The sequence below is a fragment of the Lonchura striata genome, chromosome 4A (genome assembly GCF_050655825.1).
Source record: "Lonchura striata isolate lonStrDom1 chromosome 4A, ASM5065582v1, whole genome shotgun sequence".
Classification (NCBI taxonomy): domain Eukaryota; kingdom Metazoa; phylum Chordata; class Aves; order Passeriformes; family Estrildidae; genus Lonchura; species Lonchura striata.
The window spans coordinates 3627444-3654607 of NC_140742.1; the positions used below are offsets into that span (position 1 = coordinate 3627444).

The 27164-nt window shown below is 37.7% G+C and overlaps 1 long non-coding RNA gene across 1 annotated transcript; it reads left to right on the plus strand.

Moving 5' to 3' along the window:
- LOC146763258 (uncharacterized) lies at positions 1–27164 on the plus strand. The gene is made up of 3 exons (XR_014952395.1): positions 1–15427; positions 17069–17161; positions 18261–27164. It is a non-coding gene; the product is annotated as an uncharacterized LOC146763258 (long non-coding RNA).

A 27164-nucleotide genomic window follows, 5' to 3' on the forward strand; every position in this document is an offset into this window, starting at 1 on the left:
AAGTGTCAAACCATTAGGAGAAATGAATCATTATTCTTCTGACCTTTTGAAAGTAGATTACAGAGCTGTGAGGATGGAGGATTATGATAACACAGGCCAAGACTTGGATTTCCTTTTTGTGATAATAAATACTTTGTCATATTACAGGCTATCAAAGAAATCAGTTTTTCTTAGCCTGTTCTGCAGTAAGGCACATTAATAGTTAATTTAACTGGAGCCTTACATGCAGTTAAAAATGGTTCTGTCCATGCTTTCCGTCACCAGCAGCTGCAAAATGTATTTCAGAGCTCTCTACATGTTCCACTTCTGCTCTGTAGCTGGTTCTACCCTGCTTTCATTATTGATCAGTGACTGACCATCAGTGATCTGTGTTTATTCAGCTGGGGTTTCTGCTATCAATCTGTGCTTGCCCCCCTCCAGCCTCTGCTTTCCTCATTTCTTGCTGTATTCTTTGGAAACCTCTTCTACCTCTTCTGAATTCCTTCAGTAGCTTTTGAGATTTGGCTTGCCAAGGACATAAAGCTTTTTTAAACAACCTAGCCATGCATACATCCTTATCCTAGGGTCGTTAAATAGTTCTCTACACAAAGTAATAGGCCATTAAAACATACATTTATGTGTATAGCCATAAATGTGTGCTAACTGCGTGTTTTTAATATCTATTAGTTACAGCAGTATCATCAATGTGCCACCAAAACTGCCTGACAGCAGCACAGCAAAATGTTGGTTACAACAGAGAGAAGAGCACAGAGCAGGTCAGGTGTCCTGGTCTGGGTTTATACTCAGATCTTGACTTAGATCCAGGTTTATGACAGACTTGTAACATGAGAGAACAAATAATAGATTCCCAGAAGCATCTTGATGGAAAAATCAAGAGGTCCAAGTTGTTTTCTCTTTGGTTTTTTACAGTTTTGTGTAGTGTTACAGAGCTTTGCACACACAGGTGGCTTTGGGCTGGCTCCTAACTGCTGACAAAAATGCAATGCTTGCTTCTTCTATGAATAAAGAACTAAAATTTCTTCAACTATCATGTTTTCAGATTTTAAAGTTTGCCTTGAAAGCAAATGGAAAGAAACAAAAGTAATCTAAGTGTTTATGTAGGATGTATTATTAACAGCTCTTGTGTGCTAGTGTCACTTCCAGGCATTTGTGTAATAACTGTATGAAAATAAAAATAGTGCTAATAAACTTTGCCATCAGGAATGCAGTCACTCTGATACTTTTAGGTCAGAGTCCTGAAGGCTATAATAATTATACTTAGATGTTCCCAGAGTATTTATGTGTGTTCCTTTAAAAGGAACAGATTTTTGCCCTTAAGGCCCACTCAAATCTCAATGATTTTAATTAGTGACACACATAGCTTAATTCAACTTACTCTACATGCACTTTTAGGAATGTTTAAGCCAGTTAACAGCTCTCGAGGAGCTGAAGGTGTATGGGAAGTGCTACAGATTTAAGGAACAATGTGCCAGAGCTTTTTAGTCAAGTTTCCTGGCTGAGCCAGGTTTCTCTCAGGGACTGATCCAGCCAGCAGAGTTCTCATGGCCTTCTGATGGATTCCCCTTGGTTTTACAAGTCCTGTGTGAGATCCAGGAGCACGGGATTCTCAAAGAAGCTGTAATTCCACATTGTTGTGTTTGAAGTGTGTGACACCAAGCTATTTGTTAGGGTCCCTTCCTGTCCTGTTTTATCTTATTGAATATTCAGCTTTAAAAAGGAACATGAGTGATAAATGAAACCCTGGGTGAGAAAGGACAGCTGTGATTTCAAAAACATGACAAGATGAGTAAGTCTGTGTGCTCTTACACCATTCTGCAGTTTGAACTTCTCCTTCCCTCTGTTCCTTCTTGTGGCCTCTTCAGCTCAAGATTGATAAGATTTCAGAGTCTTTGATTTCTTTCATTTCAAAGACATACCATAATTTCCTTAAATTTATATAGACTTGCTTCATATATTAAGCTATAAGAGAATTTAGAAACATCACCCTGAAGTTCTCTCTGTCTCTCCAAGATGGTTTTGTTACTGGGATATCATAGCACAGAAATATTTTTGGTTATCAAAATTATATTTTAATCAACAAGACAATTGAAATAAACCTGAGGGAAGTGTTTTGACTGTGTTCTTTACATTCACTATTTGCATTTCTACTGGAATCTTTCCATTGCAGGTTGGGTGTTTTGTCACAGAGATGATTATAGGGGTTGTACCTATCATAATTATCCTTTGGTGTGCGAGACATTCTGAGAGAAGAACAAAGGCTCTTCTTTAATCCAGGTAGGTCACAAATCAGGTTTGTATTTGCAAGCCATATATTTTAAGTTGGATTAGTTATCAGAAAGGGGGAATGGGTATAAAAAAGACAGGAGAAGTGCTTTGAAGTGTTTGGTCTTGGTTGTTCTTCAGCAGAGAGGTGTCCTGCTGTCATGGGCTGATTAAAGCAGAGCTCAGCGTGGGCCGTGTCAGACAGACCCTGCCAAACGGGCTCTCCTTTTTCAGAGCTAACAACCCCAAAGCTCAGCTTCACTGGGCTGCAGCTTGACAAGCCAGGCTGTCTGGTGTCTGACAGATTGTGCTTAGACAGGGGTGATACACTGAGACCCCAAATTCTCTCCGTGTGCCCCAGAGCTGGCGCTCAGCAAAGCAGCGCCTCCAACAACTTCACTTTTAGGACACTTTGTGATTCAAGAGGGGTTGCAATGAATCAAATTCTTGGAGTTTTGATTTTAGGAGTGTTTAATCTGGAGGAGAAAAGGCTCAGGGAGTCCTGATTGCTCTGTACAACTCTCTGGTGGGAGAATGTGGTGGGGGTCAGGCTCTCTTCCAAGGCAACAAGGGATGGGACAGGGGAAACAGCTTCAGGTTGTGCCAGGGGAGGGTTAGGTTGGAAAACAGGAAAGAATTCTTCACTGGAAGAGTGGTCAAACCTTGGAACAGGCTGCCCAGGAAGTGGTGGATTGCCGTCCTTGGAAGGGTTAGAAGGAGGAGGAGATGTGGCACTCCATGGTCTGGTTTGATGGACGTGGGGGTGTTTGGATGAAGGGTGGATTGATCATTTTGGGACCTTAATGTTCCTCTGAATCTGCGGTTCTGCTTTGGCTTCAGGTCAGAACTAAAACAGGGACTGTGAATTGAGGACTTGACCCATTCAGCTGCACATTAAACTGAGACTGAGGCCTCTGCACTGATACCTGAGGAGGTTTGATTGTTTTTTTAGTGGCATAAGGGTTCTAGTTTTGACCTACATACCACACTCACACCAATTCTATCTTATTATCTCTATAATTCTTATAGAATAATCTCGGGGGGATATAGGAGCAGGATATTTTAAAGAGTTTATGTACAATTATTGCTTTTCTAATTAAAATAATGTAAATGTGTACAGTTATTAATATGATAAAGCAAAATCCAAAAAATGTACTGTTAATAACTAGAATATGACACAAAAGACATTTTCTGCATAGTAGTAACTGAATGAGATTTATGAAGGTCAGAAATTAATTACACTCCTTTAAGAAAGAAGCATTTTAGTTTTCATAAGGAGGTAAATAATCCAAGAGATTAATTTTATTTCTGATATGCATCAATATGAATAACATGAGAAATCAGGATTATTTGCAGCCATCTTTTCTTTATTGTGCTGTACATGTACTTATTACTTAAATGGGTCTGTGGATTAGCTATTTAGAGGAGGAAAAGCAAAATAAGCAGCACCACAAAGGTGAAAAAAATAATTTTCTCCTGATAGGTGCTGCCTTTGAAGTCTTTAGGAATTAATGGCATCAAAGCTAATCCCTGAAACGACTTGGATGATGCATTTGTGAGCACAGGATATACCACATTTACAACAAAAATGGTTCCATGGAAATTGGCATCTCTTTTTTTTAGTAATACAAATATTTTTGGAATCTTGGCAAGTCTTATTAAAGATAATTGTTCATTTGAGATATTTATTTTTGGTGGATTCTCTGCCTGGTAATTGTTCCATATACCCTGTGTGAGTTCCAACGCCATGATTCTCAACTTGGGGACTTTCTCTTGGCATACTAACTTTAAAGCATTCAGAATCTTTGAATTTAAGATAAATTCCTCTTAATGTTGTGCTTTATACCTTAATACATAGAAAAATTTAAATATTTTTTATTTTAATATATAGAATTTTATTGAAGTATAAATTATCTGTTAATGAGTCTAATTATTAGGCCAGAGGAACTACTTGTATTTTGGTAAAAATAATTCGGGAGAAATAAAAAGATTCTAGAGGGGATCTTAAGAGCTACTTTCATATTTCATAGACATACATGTGAAATCAGTTAAAGATAGCTTTAGTCTTAAAATTGAACTCCATTAAAACAAAAGGTATGATGTGGTTCAATAAAACCCAGAAGATTAAGTGAAAGATTTTGTTCTGCGCTCAACTAAATGCTTTGGTGTGGCTTCATCAGTTGTAAAGGTCTTTTTCCTGGTCCAGTTACCAAATTTCCATAAATGGATATAATTTAACTATTCCCTTCATGTATAATTCAGACTTTACAGCTTAAATGCTGTCTAAGAAATTCTGCAGCCAGAATTGCTTGTTCACATTTCACACAGTGCATACTTCCAGCAGAACGTGTCATCACTTGCATAAAGATAGATCCATCCACTCCCATAAATAATTGTAAGACACACCATCTTTTTCTCTGTTATCCAATAAAGCCAAAGGCAGATATCTGATGCTATAATAATGGTCTAAAAATGACAGAAATTGAATTTTAGTCCGTTGTTATGGTGGCATATAATAGCAGGGTTCACCTACATGGATTCTCATTTGCTCAACAGACTGCTGGTTTGTGTGGTTTAAGGCCAAAGCTGCTGTTGCACACAGATATCTTTGTGCCTGTGACTGTCACCCCTTGGGTGAGGCTTCTGCTTTGAGCTTATTCACGGGGTCTGGAACAGTGTTCAAAAATGCAATGTAAATATTTGTAATAGAAATGTAATCTAATTCTTTCCTCCAGGCCTGGCTTCTCTTTCACCACTGTAAAAGGTGAATAGTCTTTCTATTAGTCTTGTAATATCTCTTTGCCAGCTGCCTGGACAACCTCTAATTCTCTTTTGATGGCTAGCACACACTCAGTGGATGCAGGAGTATTTGGAGCAGGGAATTGTAAATTTAAAGCACTTCTGTAAACATAGAATTGCCTTTCAACAGCCTCACATAGTTAAAATGACACAACTATGAAATATACTGAACTTACCTTTCTTACAACAAGTAAAAATCAGCCATGAGTGAGAAGCAGAGGCAGCATGCTAGTGTTTGTGTTTCCTGAGAAAGTTTACAATATTTGCCAAAACTGGCCCTCTCATTTGAGCACGTAAAGAAAATAAACCAGGAAATAAAGCTAGATCTACTGTGACAGCTGTTAGGAGAAAAATTTCAAGACTCACCTGGCATTCCTTTTCAAAATGTCATTTCCAGACAGCAATGCCAATTAAAATACTTTTCTTTACAGATCTCATGGCATTTTTATCACTTTTCTAAGAGGAAGCTGGATCAACAGATAAGGTCAGATCTCTGGCCAGCAGCATTTTGATGCACATCCCCCTCCTGTGTGGGCAGCCAGAAATTTCTGTCCTGGATGAGTGCAAAGCTGAGCTGTGTTTTCCTCGGGGCACTGCCCATTCGAGTAATCACCAAATAAACAAAGGAATGCTCTGTCCATGATGCCTCATTAGTAGAGTGTCACACAGCTGAAGGATTAGATAGAAAGTCAATATTTAGCATAAGCAAATAAGAAAACTTTATTTAATATTTTTTCTCAGTTAGCCGGATAACTCTGGAGGGAAGGATATGATCACAAGATTTTTCTTTCATCTCCAAATTTTAACTTTCCATCTGAAGGAGGCTTTTTTTCAGACTGGTTGCTTTCAACAGTTATCATAAGGATTGTTTGTTTAAGGAGGAGACTTATGTTTGTGTTCATGGGCAATAAGGAAAAAGGAATTAAATATATATAGGGGGAGAAATAAGAGTCTCTGCAATGGTTTTCCTGAAAGGAAGATTTGCAAGCGCACACAAAAGGGATTGTAAAGAAAGGAGAGATATTGACAAGAAAGGAAATGAAAATGAGTTAAAAGTGTCAATATTTCCCTCGAGTAATTAAATAAGAGCATTCTCATGCCTGACCCATTTTGAGGGGAGAGAGATCGTGGTTCACTGCAGAGCTGTAAACCCAGAAATCCAAGTTAGCCTCCAGTCCCATGGATTCAGTGGCAGACTGGGCTGGGGGCATGTGCTGACCTGTTCCAGCCTGCCTTCTGCAAGCTGTCAGCCATGGCCTCAGGAAGAGCCAGGCAAAAATAAATAACAAATTTTTATAATGTTGTTTCTCTTTTCATCTGGGTCAGGCTCAGGATCCAGTTACCACTGCTGCTCCATAGACATCTCATGGTGAAAGTGGAGTCAAAATGCAGGGCACACCAAGAGGCAGAAAATCATTAAAGCCTTTAAATCCAAATGGTTTGGCTGTCTGTTTTAGATGTATAAAAATGGCATATTTTAGCAGGTACAGGATTTAGTTCAGATTGGAATGTGGAGCTGAGTGTGTGGGGCACATCCTGGCCACAGTTTGCACTCCAGGTCTCAGTGAATTCCAGTTTATTTTGTTTATCCCTGGGTAGAACAGGGATGCTGGCAATAGGAGTGCTCACAGATCAGTTTGTTGATGTGCTCATGTAATCCATGCAGACTGTAAGAAAACAATTTAAAAGCAAGATTATTTGTGTTACACTGATGTAGATGAGGTTTATGTTTGTAATCCTATAACTCCATTACTTGCATGCCAGCAAATGTCTTTTTTCTTGTTTCTGTAAATTATGAAAAGTGTTAACATCAGTCACTTTAGTTCCTGGAAAATCTTCTCAGATTTGCAATTCCGTTGTGTAAATTAATAGCTCAGTTCACTAGAGAAAAATATTGCAAATGTATTTTGGCATCATATAGAAGTAGACAACTTGTAAGGTAATATATTTTCTTCTAGCAAATACGTGTCAAATTAGCTGAACAGGTTTTAACAAGCATGTCCTCATTCCTTCAGCAACTGAGAATATACTTGCTAGATTCTCAAAGCAAATTAGGCACTCAGCTCCCCTTAAAAACAGAAATAGGTAATACAAGTTATTTTGCTCTTCAAGATTTGAATGAATTTAAAAATTCCATTTAGTTCTTAAAAAAAACCCAATCAAACAAAACATTTTAGTTGCTGCTGTATGTGCCAACCACCTATGTCTTGCAAGTTTCTCAAGATCAGACATCCATTTTTTTTCTGTGGTCTTTAAAAATTGGAACTTTTGTCACAAAAGACACTTTCTTGTATAAAGAACTGTTGATTACCTTGCTGTGTCAACACCATAACCTGCTGTGCTAAGGTTGGTGTAATTTAAGGTTATGGAAATTTACAGTTCAGCTGCACTGGGTTGGTTTTCAAGTATGTGTTTAACTCTACATTTGCAAAATGTCATTTTCCTTCCCTGCTCCTCATGGCAGAGGTAAATTACTCCCCCAGAGATGAGCACTTCAGCAATAGAAGAGGCTCTGCAGCAGCACGAGAAAGTGTGAGAGTTATTCTGATACTGACCCCCTGAGCAGGGCAGCAGAGGAAGAGGGAGCATTGTGCTTTTACAAGGTTGCTGTGGGCTCTTCCATCAGCTAATCACAAAGCCAGCAGCACTTCAGGATGGGATTTGCAGCAGCATTTGCAAAATGATGTCCAACAGCACTAAGGATTTGGAAAATGCTTGGGAAAAACCAAGGTAACACCAGTTCTTTGACAACCTGAGGAGATGCATTCACAGTGAAGGAAGCACTACTGACTGCTCTCTGTGCTAGGGATTAGAGAGGAATAGAATAAGCTTTCTGATCTGTTTGTTGAAAACTTACTAAGTCAAAGAGAAAAATGCATGCAAAAATCTTCTCGTGATGTTTTGGAAGTATAAACTAGGCTCAGGAGAAAAGAATGCAGTTGTGGTTTCACTGAAGTTTGAGTTGCCCCTTTGCTCAATTCATGCACAGCCCCGTGGGCTGAGCTGTCCCAGCTCACGTTGGTTCCAGAGATGTTGGTACCATCTAAAACTCAGCTGGTGATTCCAGAGATGTTGGTACCACTCAAAACTCAACTGGTGATTCCAGAGATGTTGATACCACCCAAAACTCAACTGGTGATTCCAGAGATGTCAATACCACCCAAAACTCAACTGGTGATTCCAGAGATGTTGATACCACCCAAAACTCTGCTGGTGATTCCAGAGATGTCAATACCACCCAAATCTCAACTGGGTGACAAAAACATTTCTAAAAAACATTCAAACATACTCATCTAGTCATCCTTGCACATTTTGGACCTTCTCCATTATATGGAGAACTACTGGATTTTCTGTTGAAAATATGGGTAAGAAAAGGACACAGAAGTACAGTATTGTCAGTTTATGCCACATAAAGGTTAAAATAGTAATATTTCTTCTTTTTACTTCATATTTCTTGAGAAACATCAACTCACAGGATTGCACACTTCAAAATAATTGGCCAGTGTGAGCTGACAGGTCTGATCAGAGCAGAAGGGTCGTTAGCAGATGCAATGAGCCTGATCTTCTGTCTGAACACAAAGACTACAGAGGACTTGCAAGGACAAAGGAAAAGGAGTAACTTCCTCATCTCTGTGGATATTTTCTGAAGGAAGAGATTAAAAAAAAAAGGTAGGACACTGACTTTAAAACTAACAAATATTCCCAGAGTCTGCACCACTGAAGTTCGTTTACAATGGTTCTGTATTCATTTATTATTCTTGGTCAGGATCACAGCAACTGTTATTTTGGCTATGCAATTGTGCTACTCCCACACCTGAATTAGCTGACAATTAAGTAGGAATATTTTCCTTCCCTCATCCATGACAATATTACAAAACAGTGAGTTGTCATCCCTGGGAAAGTCATACTTGAACTGCATTTTATTTATCCATTCAAATTGACAGTGATTAATAATCATCCCACATGGGGAAAACTTAATCCAAACAATCTATTTTGTGCTTACTTAGGAGAGTATCATGTGTTACTGTAAAACACTGAGGTCATAAGGAATTCTAATAGTCTGGTTTTCTCTTATCCCCAAGACTTGTCACTACACTAAAAAAACCCCAAACCAAAAACAGAACAAACAAAACAAAAAAAAAACAAACCTCCCAAAAAAAGAAAAAAAAAAAAAACAAAACCAACCACTTGAACAGTTGATAGGTTTGAAATAATTCATTAAAAAAAAAAAGTTTATATTTATTTGTTTTATTTATTGTCCAGCAAATGGATTCAGTGCAGATTCCAGGAGCTGAACTCAGGTGGGTTCATATCTACATCTCCCCCTTTGTATGTGAAACTTTCCCTCAAATTTCATCTACCTTTTCTAAAGGGTTTCACTGCTCAAAGCAACATTTCCCCAGCCTGTGTTTGTATTCATCACACAGAAACCTTGGCTGGAGCAAAACTGAATACAGAGGAAAATGACAAATTAACTGTTGGGTTCAAACCCTTTGCAAAATCTGACTTGGAATAAATGGCAACACTAAACAGTTCCTCTTTTTTTACCAAAACAAAATTATTCTTCTATTAGAAACAAATCACTCTAATCGGCCAGCCAATTAGAGAGTGAGTTGGTAATTTTTTTCCTAATAAAATACTTACAAATCTATAATGATTTTTAATGTTTCTTCTGTTCTCAATGTATGCTCATAAAATGAACAAATCATTAATTTAAATATATTTCAGTCAGTAAAGGAGTAATTTGTATTATAGCTTATTTTAGGAATAATGCTTTAGGAAAAAAAATTACCTTAAAAGTAATCTTTATATATCATCACCCTTGAAATAAGGTATATCCACAGTTTAGATCTTGATAACAAAATTAAGACCTGATTGTTCCAATACAAGTTATCAAAACCAAAGTAATCTAATCTAATTTCATGAGCGTGGACAATAATTCCTGTCCTCCAATAACATGGGGTTTTTAAATAGAAAAATTAATGTTTCATTGGATTTATGTACACAGAAGATGAAATAAATGTGGTTTAAAATGTACGCAGTTACCCTGAATGAACAATTTAGGAGCAATCAATCTGTCACCCACTTTAATCTTTAAAACAAGCATGCAATCTAATAGTGTTTTGTAAAATTACATTTGTCTATTAAACTACTACATCAGAATATCTATCAGATAAACAGGATAAAAATGTACTGCTTCTGAATAACTAAATTAGAATAATTTGTAAATAAATCAGGCAATTTTTACTACAACTGCAGTGTAAAGCATTTTTAGATACTTCAGGAAAGATTATAGAGGCAAAGGATTAGATATAAAAATAACATAGAGATTAAATGTTGATATTGCAAGTTGGAAGGTACCTGTGACTTTTTTTACCAGTACTTATATATGACCCTGGTGGAAGGAAGCAGTATAAAAATGAAATCCAGAATTAATATATGTATTAATATTTTGTTCACAGTCCATTTTTAATTGTGCATATTGTCCATGTTCTACAATTATGCCTCAAAAGTCATTTGGAAATTACAATTAAATGACAATGCTCCTCATGTTCTCTAGCTGGCAATTTATGTAAATTCTGATTTTAGCAATGTCTTCCTGAGTGCATTAAAAAATAAAAATCATGAGGGGATGCTCAGTTGATGGCTCTTTTATTGCATCATGTACCCCAAAACCAAGATTATTTGAATCAGATTGCACCAAGATTAAGGAAAGAGAAAATGTTTAAAACTGCAAATCTTTTGTATGTTTATGACCCAGAAGATTCTGGGACCAGCATCCATCCATAAACCAGATGATTTCTTGATTTTTATCACTGGTTTTGTAGCTGCAAGAGCTTGAGAAAACGAGGCAGGACAAAATTTAAGTATGTGCATAATTATTGTGCACTTAAACATGTGCTTAAGTACATTCCTGGAGCTGGGCCCGGTGACCTCAGCTCTCCCCATGAAAGTCAAAGTAACACAAGCCATTTATGCCTAATACTGCAGGATGTAACTTTTAACAACTCACTATTAGAAAAATTAAATTTTAACCTTGTCTTGCTAATTCCAACTATTACTGGGGCCATATTTATGCCCCAACTTAAAGTGCAGTTTATCACTCTGATGTTTTAAACTTTGGACATCCTCTCCCTAACATTTTTTTTGAACATCAAAATATCCCCCAGCTAATTATAACAGAGTTGATTTCATAAAAGAAGAATTTGTCTCTTAAATTTTTCTTATTATATAAAAATCAAAACTATCTAGGAAAATGTGGCAGAGTTGATCTGAAGATTTTTTTTTTTTTTAACTTAATGGATTGACTTACAAAAACAGCAGATGTAATGGCTGTGAATTCCTGGAAATGTGAAGCATGTTGACTGTACTCTTATTACTCTGATGGAAAATGCTAGGAGTCAAAGTTTTCATTTATATGGCTGGTTAATAGCTTTGGCAATTTTTATTGTGCAACAATTATGTTTTTAATTGCTAGATGCATCCTGAGCAGTGCTAGGCAATAAAAAATAGGAAGATGTGCTTTTATCAAGCATGACTCACTTGATAACCTTGAATTTAATATGGATTCCTCCAGCCCTTATATTTATTTCTTATGGTAACTCTCACTAGATACTAATAAGTTACTGGATATTAATGAGTTACTAGATATTAATGAGTGAGTTACTAGATAATCATGAGTTGGTCTTTTATGCACTTTTCTTCTTGAGTCTTTTTAAAGCTCAAGCAGAAGTTTGCAGAGTTGTTGCTATTTATAAAGTCTGTTCAAAAAGCTTTAACGTGCAGAACTCTCTTCATTAGAAAAATCCCTGTGCCTGGCAGTGATGCTGGCAGTGGTTTTTGGTGAGAGCAGCTCCAGCTGTATTCCTTGCTCAGATTATACACGAGACATACCATGGAAATGCCAGATTTCTGCAGACAATATTTGCATAATGTGCTAGACATGAAGTGGCATCACATCAAATTGCTCTTTGAAAACACAGGGAATGCATAAATTTGTGTCCATAGCACAGGTATTTAATTCCCCTTTGATCTTACCAGGACATTCCTCTACCTTCAGCTTAAAAATCCTTTTTCTTCTGCCTGGCACCCTCTCTGAAGGTGTTGTGGAGCTACACATGGGGACAGCTGGGAGTAGAAAGCAGCTTTCTGTTCTTGCTTTGCACTATTTTCTGCTAGAGACAAATTTATTCTGCATAAAGAATCTTTGGCTCCTCACCTTGAAGCACCCCTGAGAATGGAATTTTGATCACTTCAAGAGGTTTCTTCTCACTGCTCTTGGACTCACATGAGAAATTCAAAGGATAGAAAGCATTTACAAGAGGACACGTTGGGAACTGACACCTTTAACCAGCAGCTTTGGAAATGCAGAGTGTCATTTTAATTGCTCCTGCTGATCAGTGGCACTGAGTGGAGCAAACATCTGTCCAGCTGCAGTCTGTCTGTCCAGCAGGCAGGGAGGAGGACAGCAGCACCTGCAGCAGAGCTGAATCCTCACCCTTTGGGCGCCTCTCAGGTGCTGCAGAAACATTTCCCTCTGATCAGCAAGTGGAGGAAATGTGAGGTTCAGGCTGCTGGAGCAAACTAGATGTCAAATCTTTGGACTCCAACACCTCTGGACAGCTGGAGGGAATCCTCAGCACGGGGGTGACACCTGAGAGCTGATGTGTGCCTGCAGGGGTCACAGGGACCCCTGCTCCAGGTGTCAGCACCTGGCTCCCTGCAAGCCCTGCTGCCCTACAGGAGTCAGTCCTCATCAGGCAAGTCCATTAATCACATTACAGGGAGCAAATTTCCTACAGCCCCTCTCCGTTTCTTCCAGGGATTCCAGACAGATTTAATTTTTCCCCTGAATGCATTAACCTGAAGGAGCAGCCTACTTAATTAAAACAGATATTGTTTCACTTTCTTTAAATATGCAAATGTCTTTATTAGACTAGGTGTCATGTGCTGTACTTTCCTGCTTAATTAATCTCAACCTCATCCTGATTTGCCTCAATGGGAATAAAATTTTCCCATTTATTTTTGGTGACTTACCTCAACACATTCCCTCCAACATGTTTGTTATCAGCATTAATCTCTTTTCCCACGTGGAACAGATCATCTTTGTATCACTAAAGGCACTTTGTGTAAGCATCTAAGGCAGTAACATAAAATTTATATTTCTAGGTCACAGGGGGGTTTTAGGTTGAAATTTGGGGTTACAGTGAATTTGGGGAAATCCCTCACAAATAGCTCAGGGCTCAGCACCACTGACCTCAGGGCTGTCTGTAGGTCTGCACCTAAAGAGGGATGGAGGTTTTCATCTCTGACATTAATTTTGTCCCCACCTAAGGAAGGATGTGAACTAAGTTCTAATTTTCTAATTTTTGAAAATATCTTTGATGTACATAAGTAGTGAAAGTGTAGAATAGCATTCCCAAAGGGAGAAAGGAAAATGCAAAAGATAACTATGTGACTTGTTTTGTTTAAACTTTCTGTTGCAGAAGTAATATTTCACTATGCAGATTTAAGTATTTGTAAAGCTTCTACAAAATAAATTTAATTACATATCTAACAATGAATCAAAACTTTAGATTGAAATAAATTGCTTCAATATCTTCCTGTAGCTACATGAAATTTATATCAATAACCAGAACCAGTTTACTTTGACCTTATTTTTCAATTTAATTTAGTTGAAATTCCAATTAAACCAATCTAAACCCCCATAGTTTCACATCCTGCTTTATTGGTATCCAATCTGTGCAAATATTTTCATCCACTCAGTGTTGTGAATTTGTCGGAGATCAGTCACGTGGCATACAGTAATTTGTTAGGTCTAAAATTAATTGGACAAACAAATCAATGAGTTCCTAATAGTGGTTATTGAGCTTTTTTATTTGACTTCCTCAGTTGTCTCTCCCTCAGAATTACTCTGCATATTAAATTACTAATTAATACAGTAGTACTTTAGCTTAGTGTGTTCTTCAGGTGATCTTCTCAGCCAGTTTCCCAAAAGGAAGTTTCTATGTCTGTTTTTTTAGGAGCAGGGTTATGTCTTCATGGCATTTTCACAGTATCTACCTATTTTTTCAGCACAGTGGGCAGTGCAAACCTACAGTTCCATGCAAGTGATGAATTTTTGTGTGTACATGGAATTTTCTAATAGATTAAAAATACTTTAATCCGATTTCATTGCCTTTCCTCAACATTTTGGAGAATACTGAAGAGAACACAGAGGCCAGCTCAAGACTATCAATTAGTTTGGATTTTAAGTTAATTTTTTTAGGTTTTAAGCCTGTCTCTCAGTGTCCAGAGCCACCCAAGGGCTGTCCTGTCCCAGTGACCAGAAGTGTCCCTCTGAGCCACCCCTGATCTCAGAGTTCCAGCTGATCTCCCTTCCACTGCCACTTCCCCAGCCCTCCTAGGAGCATCTGCAATGCCACAGGTCCTGCAGATTGGAGCAGTTTGCACTCAGCCTTTCCTGGCACAAACCCTGCTTTGCTCTGCTGAGTGTCCCATACCCTACGGAAATTCTGCACTCGTTAGAAAGAGAACAAGTTCACCTCCCTCTTTAGGAGTAGCAGCACGTAAATCAAGTTCTAACTGCTCTTGAAATGGTAAAGTTATTCTGCATAAACTGACTGTAAATTCTCTCAATGTAGATTAATAGGGTCATTTCATTTTATAAAGCACAAGTCCTTTGAACTGTGGAAAATTCTGAAGCTTTGTCTCAGGAGGAGACTTCAGCTTACCAGGATAAATTATTTCTAGTTCAACAAACTTTCCAAGAGCTGCAAAAAAAAAAGTGTTTTCATTTTTGCTGCTGTTAATTGAAATCTATGTCAAAATATTGCACAAATATTCCATTGTCTTGCTACAGTAACTGTGGGATGAATCCTCTCCCTCAGGAAGCTCCTGAGAAGGGCAGAGCTGCAGCATCCCTCCAGCTCCTGGACCAGGAAAGCAGGAGATCCTTCCAATACCATTGTTGTGCTTCTGTGGATTGTGAAAGTTTGTTGGGATCTGGTTTTCAGTGTAACCATTCTCATGTTGCTTGCTGTGTAAATTATCTATCCTGGAAGTGTCCTTTGATAAAGGACAGAAGGAATATAATGGCAGTGTGCTTCCCACAAAACCCTAAAATCTGCCCGTACTCTTTTCTGACAACTTTTTGACCTCCCAGAGAAGCAAAAAGCAAAATAACTTCAAATAATTGATGTATATGTTTGTAGTGATGGTGGTAAAATGTTCTATCTTGAGCAAATTCAAAAATAGAAATGACACTTTTATATCTGCAGAAAAGTGAAAGTTATTTATTGTATTTAGGGTTGTGTCTGATGGAATGGGAGAGACCAAACAGAGCAGAAGATTGCTTCCACTTTTTGTGAGTAACAAATAAATAGTGGAAGTAAATGTTAGAAGAAATAGAAGTAAATAACCACTGCTGAAAAGAGCAGAAACTTTGATAGCAGCCTGTGACCTCTGACAGTCCCTCAGCTGGGCAGCATCATCCTATTACAGGATTTGGGTTCAAACCATCCATTACAGCAGGACTGGATACAGAAGCCAAGGAAGTTTCAGTCCCATTTATTTTAATCTCCATTGTAAAGGGATTTATACTAATGGAACACAATTACATTAGCCCACGAGATTTTAGAAGAGAACTGATATATAATTCCATTCTATATCGTCTGTAGTAACTAATTAGCAATTATAAATAATTCCCTTTGGATTAATTGCTTAGATAGCATTCAGAATATAAATCTTTCCACATAACATTTATATTATTCAGACTGGAAAACCTACTTTGATTTTATCCTTGGCTGACTTTGAACCCAGGTCACCGAACCAAAGCAGTATAAATCATCTATTCCTATCCAGCTTTTACTCTGGGCTTATGTCGTTTATACAAAGCATTCTGTATTCGTTGATTTAAACTTGGTCTTAATCCTAATTACCTAGAAGTAATTTTTGCAAAAATAAAAAGTATTGCTTAGAAATAGATAAATGAAATTTGGGTTTGTCATTGAAATATCAGAGATCTCTTAAATGTTCTATGAAAATACACTAAACTTGGGTTTATGAAGCATTTTCCTAGGCGTAAGATTCTTGAAAACCCTGTGTGGCTCTCTCTTAACTCTCTGTTTGGGTTATTTAAATTAGGTTTCATCCAAGTCCTAATTTTCATAACAAAATCCTTCAGGGGGATAATACATCATCTGTGCAACCATCTAGGAGCTTCAAGAGATCATGTAGGTGACACCCTATCACTATTTTGGAAATAAAGGAGCTGAATTATAGTCCATCTGCTCTTTAGTAAAAGAGGCTCCAACTGTGGAAAGATGCTGCCACAACCTTTCTTTATAAAAAGGCCAAAAAAATTCAGAAGGCAGTTTAGCAAAGGACTTGGATAGAAACTGAAAGGTGCTGCTCTTTAAAGCTCTTTTTAAATTTAACTGGCTCCAGATGTGCTGAAGCCTGGCCTGCCTTGGCACGGGAAGTGCTGGGAGCACTGGGCTGGTCTTGGAGAGAGCACAGCCCCTGAAGGGGGATCAAGGTCAGGTGAGGAGGGGACCAGAGACACCCACGGGGTGACAGTGGTCACCCATCCTCACCCTCTGCTTTCAGTTTGCTTCTCCCCTCTGAAGCTTCACCGGTGTGGAAGTAGCACTGCAATTGGAGGAAAGAGTAAAAAAGCAAACCTGGGACAAAGTAAAAGTCCAAGCAGCCCTGTTGCAACAATACACGTAAAATTAGCAGTCAAGGAGCAGCAAGAGGCCACAGAGACAAGGGATTTCCAGGGTGCTGCAGCAATCCTTATTTCTAACTTGGTTTTCTAAGCTGCCCGTGGACCCTTGTGATTGCATGAAGCAGATCTTAGAGTAAAATGTGGCAAACCCCAGCTCAGGGAAGAAATGATGATGTCTGGTTCCAGATCAGAAGGATGAAGGACAGCTTTATTAATATACTATTTAAAGAGAGACTATCCTATTCTACATACTTACTTCTTGCTTATCTAACTCAGACTCGTGACTCTGCTGAGAGCCCAACCCAGCTGGATCCACTGGTCACTGACCCCAAACAACTTCACCAGAATCCAACCCAGCCATCACTGCAGGTAAACAATCCCCACACCACATTCCACATGGGCAAAACGAAGGAGCAGAGACAGAGATTGTTTCCTCTTCTTCTCCCTGTGCTTCTCCAAGAAATCCTGAGAGACAGAATGATGTCTCTCTGTCCAGAGAATGGGAATGTCACAAGATCACATACAAATAATTGCTGTGATTTGGAGTGCTCATGTCCCAGTTCCATCAGCAGATCTGGGATGTTCTCAAGGGCTGGCACACTTCACTCTGCCCTCTGTTCCCTGCCTGTCTGGGTGCTTACAAGTCCAAAGGGAAAAAAGAACAAATACTGCTGAAACAAACACCACTGCTGTGGTGTATTTCACATATAAAATGAGGGGTTTGTGGCTCAATAATAAAATACCACGGAAGTGGTGTAGGAAAATATGCTTCATAACTGCTACAGAGATTAACAATGTCTGCAAATTGCCTCAAAGAAACCCAGTGTTTGTTTTCTAAACAGTTGCATTGAGGAAAATACATTACCCAATTAAGATGAAAGGGATAACAATCTCAGTGAATTGTTATTGTAGAAAATAAAGAATATTGCAGTAATGGAACTTAATTTTATCATTATATGTATTTAAATTGCCTTTTATATACAACCATATATTTATTTGAAATAGATTTAAATGCAAACATAAACATGTTGTAACAGTTTCCAAAGCTTTAAAATCAGAAAGAAAATAACGTTAATGAAATATTCAATTCCTTTTATTGTTAGGAAAATCTGAAAATGATCTATCATTTCTAGGTTACAATTCCTTTTGCATCTAATTCAGTTCTTTATAGCCCAAATGCATTATTGGCATAGGATGAGACCTTGGGGGGAAAAGAAAATGTCATTCCTGAAATGGGGAGGGGAAGGAATGTGTGTATGTAATGTGTAGACACACAATTTTATTCATTTGCAGAAATCCAAGTGTGTTTCCAGGCCATCACTAGGATGGAAACAAATCCAAAAGATTTGACATCTCAAAAGAATGGTGAATACTGTCCTCCATATCTTTAATGATTGTTTGGTTTGGCTGTGTTTTACACAATGCCTAGTTTAATTCTGTTTCCTTGTCATCGTTTCTTGTTTCCCAGCTGGTCCCAGTCCCTGGACCACTCAGACCCCCAGTAAATATCAGTTCCTGAAGAGCAAGAGTGTAAAACAGAAGTCTGGCTACACCCAGTGTGAGTCCAAAGCACCCCAATGTGGGCGTGTGTTTCTTTTAAATGCTGTTGAGAACAGTCTGGCACGTGGGGAGCAGGATCCAGGGCTGATGTCAGATGCTGGGCTGGAAAAAGCTGCCACAGGACCAAGGCAAGGACCTAAATCTGGCTCCAGGCACATGGTGAGTGAGCAATGAAGGATCTGAGTCCAGATGTCAGAAACTGCTCTACTAAAATAATCACTGTTCAAGTCATCTAAGTTCTGAGACTTCACCATAAACCAGTTTTCAATTTTCTTTTTTGTTCTTAAGCGACTGCAAGATTTTTACAGTTTCCTTTAAATATTGTTTTTCAAAAGCACTCTTTAGCTGACTGAGGTTAAAGCTATGATTTATGAAGAAATCAGTGTGAGGCTGTAATTTATATAGAAATTGTTAAATCCAATTCACCTCCTGTGATTATATGCAACAGTAACGCAATACATGCATATTAAATACATATATATTTATATATGCACATATAAATGAGACATCTCCTGTTTTTCTGAAGAGCACAGGTGAACCAACATTAAACTTGTAAAATGCAATTATTCTGTGCTCAAGAAAATGACCAGCTACTCAATCTTTTCCATTTTTCATGTGTTGCCATTCTTGAGTGTTTTGAGACAAGGCACTCAAATTGTTTTTGCTGTTTGCTACACGAAAGCTCTACTGTGCCAAGAATGCAATTGCCTCTGTATATGATATATTGACAGGTTGTCTTTTAATTTTCAAATGTTATTTTCCATAAAACATTAACAGTTTTTCTCTACTCAAAAGAACTACTTTCCCCCAAGGCGTATTTTTCAATAACTGCTGTCAGCTATCAATATTTCCAAGTATTAGAGACATTTCTGGACAAGGTCTTTTGAAATGTGAGATATCAGTCAATTTTTTTATCTACTTATTTTCCAAGTCTACCTTTTCTCAACAAAAGCTATGTTAACTCATTAAAGATATTTATTCAGGTGTCTGCTAACACATGGGGGGTTTACTACAAATTCTGCCAGTTTGGGGGATAAGGAAGCCAGGTTTATTTGCTGTAATTTTTCATATTTCTGCCACAGTTGTCTTTGTGGAAAATTGGTGTCTTATTGGCCCCTGGCATTGAAATATCTTTGTCTGTTACTGAAAGAGTTCTGAGTTAAATTGCAGTGAATCATTCAACTGTTTCATGCTTGAATTCCTTTAGAACTCCTGTGTAAAATACTATCCAGAGTTGGAGATTACTCTTCAAAATTCTGCTGAATTTGATCTGCAACCTCTTCTACCAGGACTTGAATTTACGATGGATCTCCATTGTGTTCTCTATTTCCATGCCAGATTTTTTCATGTTCTTAGCTTAGGGATGAATTCAGTTCTTTGAAGGATGCTCTAATTTGTTCATTGTACCTTTTTGATTTTTTGTAACCACAATTGAATTAACATTTTTAGTTATTTTGTGTGGAGGTTACTATCTCATTTTATTGGAGGTTCTGGGGTGATCTGAAGGCTCCTCCTCCAATTTTCTCATGATCAGTGTGAGTTTCTTTTAGAGTTCACGTGACTGCTGCTTACTTTAGAAAATACTCTTAAACAGCCTCAAGATAATTCAAATAAGTGATTTTAAATAACAAAAATATCCTAGAAGAGTGTCTTTGTCAGCCTTGCAAAGCTTGTTTTGGTAGGTGGAAGGGCTGAAAAATGTTCCTGCTTCTCCTGGATTTTAGATCAGTATTTTGATTTTGTTTCTTCATTGCAAACCTGGACCACAGGTTAATTCTCAGTTTGAGGCTGCAGAAAGCATTGGACTTGAATGTGGGTGTTTTTGGTTTATTTTCTGGGGCATTGTGTGAGTCCTTTGGAGAGGGATTGAATAGAATTGGTGAAACAAAGACCTGATACTTCATTTTTTTGCTTTATGTTCCTGTAGGGTTTTTTTAGTTATATGGATAAAATCATCATAATTCTTGAGTAACTCTGTGATTTACCCAAATAAATAAGGGAAAGGAGCTGGTTAACTGAGGTGCTCGAGATGGAATATCTAACCAGATCTCTACTACTTGATAAACTATCACTCTGAAACATAAAATAGATTTTTTTATTTGATACAATGCAACATGATGTCATTAGAACTCTCTGTGTAATTAACCACAAGATGATTATAATTAAGGAGAAAAACAGGATACAAGAAATAGGAGTTATATATGATACAAATGAAATATGCATCAAGCTTAGCTAACACTAAAAACAGCTCAAAGAGAGAGTTTATTCACTATTTTCCTCGATCAATATCCTACTTCATAGTCATATAGCAGCAGCTGTTTCATAGGAATATTCTCATCAAAATTCTGACAGCAGTAATTTAAAAAAAAAAAAGCTTGAATTATTATTTCTTGGTTGCTCATCATAAAAATGGCACATTTGGTCTGTGTGTGATGCGATGCCTGTATAAGCAGAATGTGAGATGTGGAGCAGCATAATCTGAAGCAGAATCTTGTGCTGCACAGGGAAATCCTGTAAGGTGCCTTCCAACAGCAACCTGGGGGAATGGATCAGAGTTACAGGGGGGCCATGACCCAGGCTGGGACAAAAGCAGAGAGCACAGTCCTTGGGCAAATCCTCAGGATTCCTAATCCTCTGTACCCGTGGGGTTGGATGTCAAATTTGGAAAGCTTCTCCATCAGCAATGAGCTCTGTAGTGCTGTTTGCACGGCAGATGAGGCTCACATCTGACAAGAGTGAGTGCAAGCAGGAATTGCTGTGATAGCAGCCACAGACTCCCCTCTTTGCATAATGAATGTGGCTGAAAACATCCCTTTCATCCCAGCTCAGGAAATAAACTTATTTTAGGAGTAGTTATTACTGTCCAAAAGGAAAATATCACTATGGTGAAGTAACTCAAAGGGAATATTATACCAATATGAATCTCTGTCTTTTGGTGATGAGCCACATTTTTGTTTTATCTCCAAACCCTGCATTATGGCAGGCCACAGTGCTCAGTATTTGCTATTAAGCAGTGGTTTAATATGTATATAACCTGCTATGTCACCTCTGGTGTATATTTAAAAAAAAAGAGAATCACAGAATTCTCACAATGAAACATTTTCAGTTTTGTGTTTTCACTGGTTTCAGTCATATTTCCTTGTTTTCCAGAGGAAGATAGTTTTCAAACCTGCCAGCTATTGGAACTTTAATTTAAAAATATTAATTCAAGTCATCTATGATGTCTGCTTCTTCTACATTCATTAAATAGAGCTTTTAGCTGTATAGCTGTATTGTTGGTTTCCTTTTTTTTAAGTACTTAGAATGTATTATTGCATTAATGCTCTTCATGGAACATTGCAAAACACTCACTTAAATTATTTTGCTAATGCTAAGCAAGGGTTGTTGCATTATTAAACACCAGAGGCATGGCAAATTACTACAAATGTGAGTTTAAAGCACATTCTTCAGGTGCCTGAATGTTTATGTATCATGACAATAACAGACATTTATAGTAATGCAACATTGCCAGCAGAGTGTATTCTAAGTACAGATATTGGTGCAGTTCAAAGTCACGTTTAGTTTCAGCTTTATTCTAATTTCTGATACATAATTTCATCCCCAAATGAGCTTAATCAAATACTTGAACTGCAGAAAGTTGTACATGCTTTTGTAAAGAAAAGCATTGCTCAAGCTGACTCCACAAATGTTTCAGCTCTTTTTGGCCTGGAGTTCAGAACCACTGGAAAGCTCCACAGCTTTTTTCTTTTGCATGAGGGATTCTGTCTTTCTTCTGATCCTTTGTGTCTTTATCTTTACACATAAGGAAAATCAACTCCATATTTTCCTCAGCTGTTTTTTTCTAAAATTCTTACTGCGCTTTCTTCTCTCCTCCAGTTTATTTCCAGTAGCCAATATCTTCTCCAAGATCTGTTTTCCAAGCCTGGATAGAGCATTCTGGATCTGTCAGTAGTGTTGAGTTTGCCAGAGTAATTTGTTTCTTGTGTCCTCAATCCAGCATCATTCTGGGATAGCACATCCCGCAATATTTCCCCTTTATTCTGCTGTCACACCAGTGACTCCCATTTCCTTGTGATGAATCCAGGAGTGAAATCTCCCAGTGCTGTTCTCCCACACAGATAATGACTCCCCATTTTATATTTTCATCACCCCTAAGAAACAATTAAACACCAGTATTTGGCAATGCTAAAAATGTCATGCAGGGAAATGGAGAGCACAGTAAAAGATAATGGTTCTAGCAACAGCAGCAAGAGGAAATGTCAATAAATAGTGTAGCCATGCTGTTTGCCACCTTTAATCAAGTATGGGGCCTTCAGCACAACCTTTTAGACAGGTGTGCTTTTAAAAAAGATGTTTCATAGCATTTTACAGATTCAAAAATTTGATGCTATGGAAGTTAATATATATGCTAATGAAAGTACAGAAGGAATCATGCAGGGCTAGTTGGAAAATCAAGAAGCTCAGTTATTATTTAAAAAATTCTTGGGTGTTTCCCTCCATTGCTGATTTTTATTTGTTCAACTACTTAGCTACAGTTAAACAGGCATATTCCTTTAAAGACAGAATTTCCATAATGTGTTTCTAAAAAAACAATGACTCCCAATGGGTCTCTTGTAGATATTAAGGAACAGGTTAAAATAATGAAAGCCTAAGAACAGGTTACCCTTTAATGTAAAACTCACCACATTCTTAATTAATTTCAGGATATTCAAGGATTAGATGCTATGTCTCAAGTAAGAAATCAGACCTGTATGGACTCAGGAAATTAAACTGAATTTAATCTCCAAAATATTTTTATATAAACAAGAATATCATGTCAGAGCTTCCTGAACATGTCCTGCTGTTGATGTATATATTGAGATTTCTAATTTGAAAATGGAAGATGTCATAAATGACAGAGTAACAGAATGCCTGGGGCTTGCAAGCCCCTCAATAGCCAACACCAAAAGAGAGGCATGGTCTGAACTTCCTGCTGCAGTCCTTAAATCTGGTAATTCACTAAGCACTGTATTGTGGCAAACTGTGAATTAATCAGAACTCACTGAGCACTATCAGCAGTGATTTCATTTCATAAAAAAGAGCTCATTAACATGTTGGCTTTTGATCTTTGGGCAGCAAAGCTGTTGATGTGAAGGGTGGGGGGGGTTGTTTTTTATTTGGTTTATTATGTTTCTCTTTTATCAAACAGCTAATCACAATCAAGGACTCTTGATGTTTCTTAAAGTGTCTTTTTCATTTTGAAATCTGAGCCATGAATTTTTCCAGCTTGCCTGTGATATGAAAGGTCATGTGTCCAAATTACCTGGAATGTCTGATCCATCAGGGGTTAGAAAGAGGACAGACTTGAAGTTTATTCTTTGAACTGAAATCTATAAAAATGCAAGTAGCATCTGCATAGATGCCAAATTTTCCCCCAGTGATGAAAGATACTACAGTGAATCCACACTTAAAAGTCATCCAGCATAAAGTCTTAGTGGCTGAATAATGGAAATTTTCTGTCCATAATACTGTGAGATGTGCAGATGGTTGAAAAATGATATGTGATCTCATGCAGTGCCTGCTGAGTTAACAAGAGAATTTCATTCAAGAAAAATAGTACATTTTAGTTCCACCATATGTGTGATTATGTTTTCTTCATACCCATGGAGAATCCCTGATGTTAGAAAGCAAACTATGATAGCCCATTAACATGTCCTCTTTTAAATTATTTATTTAAACACAAGAAGCTTGCATTTTAGTAAAAAATAACCTGCACAACAAAGATTACAGCTGCAATTGAATATTCTTGGTTGGGTTGTTTTCCATGGAATTGTGAGCAGAAAAAAGAAAAGAATGTACTGCTCATTTCTCAACTACAAACAGCCTTTGGGTCCATCCACTGCTCCTGATAAAACAGAATACTGGCCGAATAAGAAATACTGGGCAGAAATAGTCATTTCTTGTCTTCTTCGCAAATTCCTCTCCAGAAAATCTACTGCACCTGCCTTTGGTTAAGGATCCTGTTTATCAGAACCTAATTTCAATTTTTACATTGAGTAGTTCGTAGAATGTTTTACCCTCAGTCTTCCACAACTTGGATTTAATCCTATAAAATTTTATGATACTTGTACAAACAATTTTTTTGTATCTAGCACAATAATAGATATGGTACCCCTTAAAATTACAGAAGTCTGACTTGATTCTATACAAAAAATATGAGCTTTGATTACAGGGCAAAAAGATCCATTGAAATATTAAAATGACTTTTAAGTATTTAGAAATAGTGGGGTTTATAATGAATAATTAAAGAGAAATCATTGGAAAAGTATTCCAATAATGTTTTCATAATTTCCTCTTCTTCATCCTGCCCTTCACACACTGCAGTGAGTCCTGTTGAAGTCCCTGAGGTTGGTGAGGATTTCTTTCTGTTCCTACAGCACCAGGAATAAACAGATCATACTCAGGAAATGTCTGTGATAATTTTCATTTTCAGGTCACCCTTTCAGAAAGTGCTACTCAGTATCTTTTCCATCTTGCAAATTTATCAGCCCAGGATTTTTTGACATAACATTTTAAAGGAATCCAGTCTCTCATCTGGTTGCTCATGGTCTCTGCAGCATCCACATGTCTCTTCTTGGGGCTTTCAGGTTTTTTATGAGCTCATTAGGATGTTTTCTTCTGCTACAGATCCACAGTGACAACTTGATATTGGTACTGTTGTATGTTGCTATGAGTTTCTTTTATTTTTCTTTTAATCTTTAGGTACATACAGACACCTGCTTTCAAAGAAATTGGATTCTTTAGTCTCCAGGTATAAGTAGCCCTTGTCCATCCAAAAAGACTGAAGGGAGTCTGTACTTAATTAAAATGTCTGGTGAAAAACTTTTAATATTCTGAAAAAGAGAATGATATGCTGAGAGAAAGTGGCTTTACTGTCAGCTTCTAGAAACCTTTCTGTTTGTTAGTTCCATGGAAAAACTGAGTTTTTAAAGGTATTCCTAAAAAGGTTTCCTTTGTGGGGGTAGAGTTTAGAAGCTTGTTCTGGGTGTGTTACCTGTCATCTTCTGCACTTTACATTCTGGAAAAACAAAAGGCTGTGTTTTCACAGAACAGCCTTGTCAGAAAGATCAGAAGACCTGGTATTTTTGAGATCACTCAAAAGTTATTCTTTTGACAGTGCTTTGACTGAATTTCTCATTTTCTGTGACCTGTGTGTGCACAAGTTGTAGCAATCTTTTTATTTCTGCTATGTGCTCTGCATCTGAGAAAAAATCTTCCATTTGCACCGTTCAGAGTAGTGGGAGTCTGGAGAAAGAGTGAAAATCTGGAGGCTGAGAACATCCAGTAACTTTGGGATAGATTGGCTGCAGTTGAATTGTTGAATTGTTTAATTATTTCAGCTACAAGGGAAGAATGTTTGTTGCCTCACAGATGCCAAGATCAAGTTCTGGGCTGTGAGGGATGCAGCCTCCTGCTGCTATTGCCACTTAACAGAATATTGCTATCTGCTGGAAAAAAAATGCATCTTAGGCTCACCAAGGCCAAGAATCAATCACTTTTGCCAACAAAATACGCTTAGACAAGCTTTTCTAAATATTGTTATGGTGATCTTGGATGAGGGGGGCTGGGGGGGAGTTGCAGAAAGAAGCTGCCCAGAGTTTTCCCCTGTTTCACGAACTTCCTTTTCTAAGCAGAGAAATGTTGAGAGTTGCTTTTCTTTCACCGAAAAAAAAACAAACTCCTCTACTGCAAGAGCATTCAAGAGAAGCCTCTTCAGATGTCAGGGAAGCACCAGCAGTGCACAAAGATGCTTTTGTGTGTTGCTTTGTAGTCTGTGTTGGATGCAGATGCCATTTAATGAAGTCAGTCTTTCCAACATCTCCTGTTTGTTTGTTTTTTTGTTTTTTGTTGTTTTTTTTTTTTGGTTGGGTTTTTTTTTTTTTTTTTTTATAGCTTAACATTGGTAAATGTCAGCCCCACGAGGATGTGAAGAGGGGAGGCAACCTGACAGAGCTAAATGTGGGAAAATTTTGAGTTAAAATTTGCTGGTACATCTGCATCCATTTTTCAGAACCTCCTGATTTTGAGATTACATTAGATTTCCAGTCTTTCCTACAATGTTTTTTTTTGAGGTGACAAGGCAGTGGCAAACATGGGATATAGACCCCACTTTCTCACCCTGTGTCTTCAGTAGTCTTTGGATGAAGCTGTTCAGGCATTTTGAACAAGGAGATCCTATAAAGAGGGAGAAAACAGGTCTGCATTCCAAAATATCTTTTGCTTATAAATATAAATGAGATGGTTGAAAAAGAACAAAAAATTATTTCTTTTGAAAATAATTTTTTTTATCTCTTCCTGCATAATGGAAAAGTGTGGCATTTGCAATTATCCTGGAATGTGGAAGTTACCTCAAAATATAAAATGCATCAGATAATACTGTAAAAAATGAGAATATATGCATGGCATAGCAGTAATTTACATCTCCATCACAGTTTTCTCTAGATTCTCAAATTCCCCCATGCCTGTAAAATACTTTAGGTTGTCCATGTCAGTGAGCTGGAAATTATCGTGATGTACTTGTGAATAAAGCCAGACACGAAGACGTAACACAATTACTGCAAAGTGTGTGGCAAAGAAAAGTTTTATCTGCTGACTCCAGGGCTTTTGCTCCAGGAACAAGGCTGGAATTGTGAGCAGAAAAAAGAAAAAAATTTACTGCTCATTTCTCACCTACAAACATCCTTTGGGTCCATCCACTGTTCCTGTTCCAAGCACATGGCAGGGTATAAGGTGCTTGTGTTTGGGCACAATACAATCTCCATTTTTTCTGTTA